The sequence below is a fragment of the Primulina huaijiensis genome, chromosome 12, assembly GCF_012295235.1.
Source record: "Primulina huaijiensis isolate GDHJ02 chromosome 12, ASM1229523v2, whole genome shotgun sequence".
In the NCBI taxonomy this organism is placed as follows: domain Eukaryota; kingdom Viridiplantae; phylum Streptophyta; class Magnoliopsida; order Lamiales; family Gesneriaceae; genus Primulina; species Primulina huaijiensis.
Genome location: NC_133317.1, coordinates 8,080,747 through 8,086,388, shown reverse-complemented (window position 1 = coordinate 8,086,388; position 5,642 = coordinate 8,080,747).

The following is a 5,642-nucleotide window of genomic DNA, read 5'->3' as shown; positions in this document are numbered from 1 at the left end:
ATATATATATAAATTGGTATATGAAAAACTAATTTTTCTTTTAATCTGTAATTTGAATATAATGAATATTAAAATCTAGTGTATTGTGATTTTACAATAATTATTAACTAATGCGTCTTGGGTGCATTTTACTGACACCTTACTCGTCATTGAACTAAAAATTATAATTATTATTATTACTATATATATGAATATATATATATTTTTTTATAAAAACAAACTAAGAGGAGAAGAAGAAGAGGAGATTTTTCATACCTTAAAGAGAAAACAAAATATTAAAACATACCGTTGAATCACAAGTTCAGCATCACATGAATTTTCTTTTCTTACTCTTGGATGTTGGCCAATTAAGTTGAGATAAGAATGGATCTGGTTCATGACTAAATCCTTGTAGTAAGTCAATAAGTTCACCTTCACTTGTAGCAGAAACTAACATCCTTCGCGAAACTAATGAAATAAATCCCTATTCTACAACATCATCAAGAAGCGATAGCAGTTTATCATAATAATTGTTAACATTTAACAAACCAATTGGCTTATTGTGGATATTTAATTGTGCCCAACAAACAGTATGAAATATTTCTTCCAAAGTACCGAAACCTCCTGGCAAAGCAATGAAAGCATCTGAATGTTCAATCATTTGAGTAATTCGTTCATACATGTTGTCCACTTTCATTTCTTATCCTATTGTTGGTCCAGTAAGACTGGCTAAGGTAATCGGAATAATGCCTAAGACTTCACTTCCACCTGCATGCGCAGCTTTTGCAACTTTTCCCATGAGACCAACTTCACCACCACCATATACCAAATGAATCTTTTTTTTAGCGAGTGTTATTCCAAGCTTTTCTGCTGCCTCTTCATAAATTGAATCTTTTCCTGCACTAGATCCACAAAATACACAAATATTTTTGATTTTACTTACCGTGGACGTCGACATGTTGAGAAATATGTTTTCTGCAATTGTTAAATCACAGCATATGAATTTATAAGCGTAACATGCCAAAAGTCAGTATTTGAACATGAAATTATTATTATTAAAAGAAAATAAAAATGACATAAATTAAAACACATATATACAGCGTAGTTGTGATTGTGGTTCACATCTTCCTTTGATTTTACGTTCAGTAACGGCTTCAACGCCTTCTATGAGTCGAGGATATGCTTCCCATCCAATTTTCTTATAAATTGGCAAACAGGGTCTTTTAACGTCAGATTCCCGAGACGAAATTGTATATATATATTTACTTATTTAAACAGATCTGCGTTACTACATTAGGATATTTATAAGGCTGATTCCACCGTCCATATTGATATTCCTCATGTTGAAATTGCCATCATAGTTTAAGAAGTTCATTTTGCACGTACCCACTAGAATACGTATCAAGAACCTCTAGAAAATTATCCAAAGGCTCTTTACTCAAACCATTCTTAATGAATAAAATTTTATCTTCTCTATTCATTGATGTCATTCCAACATTTTTGCATTTCCCTTTACAAGTCCACCTTGCACATTTATGACATCCACCTATACGTTTAGCTCTTCGTTTCTGGGCACATGTGCTTTTACCAAATCCTGGCATATGTCTTATTATTATTTCACTTGCTTCCCCAACCAATCGGACTTTTGCTTCAATTATCAACCGGATATCATTCGATATGCCATATGACATCATCAACCTTAGTCGCTCACATCTAGCTTTATAAATTTTTTTCAACGCATTTTCAGGTAAACAAGCAAAATATTTACGAAGATTAACAATACAAGCATCCATATTATTATTATTATTATTATTATTATTATTATATATTTCAATTATTTTGGGAAAACTGAAAAAAAACCGACTTAGATAGTCACGGAGTACCGTTATCCGCCACTTAACCGGGAAACTAGAATCTGCAAAAACAAAATGAAAATATCAAACTACTATTGTGGATCATATAAAGGCATAAAATCATCATTAAGAATTTCATTTTCTATAAAAGGCTTAAGTCTTTGCCCATTAACTTTAAACACGTCCTTATTTTTAGGATTTTCAATATCAACAACACCATGAAGATAAACAAATTTAACTATAAATGGTCCTGACCATCTCGATCTTAGTTTTCCTGGAAATAAATGCAAACGAGAATTATAAAGTAAAACTTTTTGTCCAATTTCAAATGACTTTCTCATAATATTTTTATCAGGAAAGGCTTTAGTTTTATCTTTATAAATCTTTGAATTTTCATATGCATCATTTCTTAATTCTTCTAGTTCATTTAATTGTAATTTTCTTAATTTGAATGCATCATCTAAATTAATATTAAATGCTTTAATTGCCCAATAAGCTTTATGTTCAAGTTCAACGGGTAAATGACAATGTTTACCAAAAACTAACCTATATGGTGACATCCCTAATGATGTCTTAAATGCAGTTCTATATGCCCATATTGCATCAGTTAATTTTAAAGATCAATCTTTTTGATTTGGATTAACTTTTTTTTCTAAAATTTATTTTATTTCTCTATTTGCAAATGCAAATACTACTGAAAGTAATTTTTTTTCAGTAGTTGAATAATTTATTTGAGCACTATTTAAGGTTCTACTAGCATAATAGATTGCATACGGTTTTCCTTCTTTTCTTTGTCCTAACACAGCTCCTATAGCATAATCACTTGCATCACACATTAATTCAAATGGTAAAGACCAATCTGGAGGTTGTAAAATAGGTGATGTAATTAAAAGATTAATTATTTTTTTAAAAGCATTTTCACATCTCTGAGTCCATTCAAATTGTGTATCTTTTGTTAAAAGATTCGAAATTGGTTTAGATATTATGCTGAAATTTTTTATAAACCTTCTATAAAAACCTGCATGACCCAAGAATGATCGAACTTGTTTGACCGTTTTTGGTGATGTTAAATTAGCAATAACATCAACTTTGGCTTTATCAACTTCAATTCCTTTTTCAGATATCACATGACCTAACACAATCCCAGATTTAACCATATAATGACATTTTTCCCAATTTAAAACAAGATTTTTTTCTTCACATCGTTTTAATACTTCTTCTAGGTTTTTAAGACAATTTTCAAATGAGTTTCCAAAAACAGTTATATCATCCATAAAAACTTCTACAAATTCTTCAATCATATCACTGAAAATACTTAACATGCATCTTTGAAAAGTAGCCGGAGCATTACATAAACCAAATGGCATTCTTTTAAATGCAAAAGTTCCGAAAGGACAAGTGAAAGTAGTTTTTTCTTGATCTTCTAATGATATAGGTATTTGATAATACCCCGAATACCCATCAAGAAAACAGTAATAAGAATTTCCTGCTACTTTTTCTAGAATTTGATCTAAAAATGGTAGTGGGAAATGATCTTTTCTAGTTGCATCATTTAATTTTCTATAATCAATACACATACGCCAACTAGATGGAATCCTAGCTTGTAATAACTCTCCCTTTTCATTTTTTATAACAGTGATGCCTGACTTTTTAGGTACTACTTGTGTTGGACTTACCCATTTACTATCTGAGATTGGATAGATAATTCCAGCGTCTAATAGTTTTAATACTTCATTCTTAACAACTTCCTTCATATGTGGATTTAACCTTCTTTGTGGTTGTTGATATGTTTTAGCATTTTCTTCCAAATGAATTTTATGTGTGCAAATTAAAGGATTTATACCTTTTATATCTTTCAAAGTCCATCCAATTGCATTTTTATATTTCTTAAGTAATTTAATTAAATCTTCTTCTTGATTTGGTAGAAGAGTGGAAGAAATTACAACAGGAAATGTTTTATTTTCACCAAGAAATACATATTTCAATTCGAATGGTAAAACTTTTAATTCAAGTTTTGTATTATCATCTTTTTTAAAATTATTTTCAGACTCAAAACATTCTATTGAAAAAACTTCAGATTGTTGATTTAAGTTTTCTTCTTGTATATTTTCTTCCATAATTGTTTCAATTTCATTATCATATTCATTTTCATTAATACTTGGTTGTTTACATAAATTGAACACATTAAGTTCTAGAGTCATATTTCCAAAAGACAATTTCATTATTCCATTTCGACAATTAATTAAAGCATTTGAAGTTGCTAGAAATGGTCGTCCCAATATTACTGGAATTTCATTATGTACTTCTATTGGTTGTGTATCCAAAACAATAAAATCTACAGGATATATGAATTTATCAACTTGAACCAACACATCTTCTACAATACCTCTAGGTATTTTGATTGACCTATCCGCCAGTAAGAGAGTAACAGAAGTGGGTTTTAATTCTCCTAAATTAAGTTTTTCATAAACTGAATAAGGAAGTAAATTCACACTTGCTCCCAAATCTAACAAAGCTTTTTTAATTTTATTTTCTCCAATAATACATGAAATTGTTGGACAACCAGGATCTTTATATTTTAAACTAGAATTATTTTGAAGAATAGAACTTACTTGTTCAGCCAAGAATGCTTTCTTCTTCACATGCAATTTTCTCTTCACAGTACATAAGTCTTTTAAAAATTTTGCATATGAAGGTACTTGTTTAATAGCATCTAATAATGGAATATTTATCTTTACTTGTTTAAAAACTTCATAGATATCAGAATCATTTTTTTGTTTTTTATGATTTGTTAATGCATGAGGAAATGGTGGAGGTTTATTTGATTCATTTACTATTTCAGATGATTTATCATTCAACATATTATTTTTAGAATTTAAGGTATCATCATTCTCAAAAGTATCAGGATTATCATCCTTACTCTTTGATTTTAAATGATCCTTGTTTTCATTACTATATGGATCATTAACTATTTTACCACTTCTAAGGGTAATAACAGATTTTATTTGATCAATTTTTTCATTTTTTAATTCTTGATTTTGATTTTTAGGATTAGGTTGAGGTTGAGATGGAAATTTTCCTTTTTCATGAATATTAAGTGCAGATGCAAATTTTGCAAGAGTTTCTTTCAAATCAGTCATAGATTGACTGTTTTGAATATTGATAGATTCTTGCTTTTGGATAAATGCATGAATTACATCTTCAAAGTTTTTTCTTGGAGGTGTAACATAAGGAATATAACCTTGATGATTTTGGTTATTTTGAAAATATTGTTGTGAGGGTTGTGCATTATTATCATTCCTCCAACTAAAATTAGGATGATTTTTCCATCCAGGATTATATGATGTTGAAAAAGGATCTAGTATTGGTTTTTTATAATTGTTAACATAATTTGCTTGTTCATGGAGACATTCTTTAAATGAAGGTAATGTTGGACAATCTTTTGTAGCATGATCATGTGTATCACATATATGACAAACAATTTCTTGAATACTTTTTAATTGACCACTCTTTTTCATTTCTAATGACTCAATTTTTCTTGCTAAAGATGCAAGTTTAGCTTGAATATCTATATCATCTTTAAGATTATAGATACCACCCCCATTTGTTGAATTATTGATTTTAGTTGTTGGTGGTTCTATTGTGCCTATATTATCCCAATTTTGAGCATTTTCTGCTAATGAATCCAAATACTCCATAGCTTCATTTGGGTTTTTATCTTCAAAAGTTCCATTACACATGAATTCTATCATTTGCCTATCTTTAGGTATTAGACCTTCATAAAAGTGAGAAACTATTCTCCATGTTTCA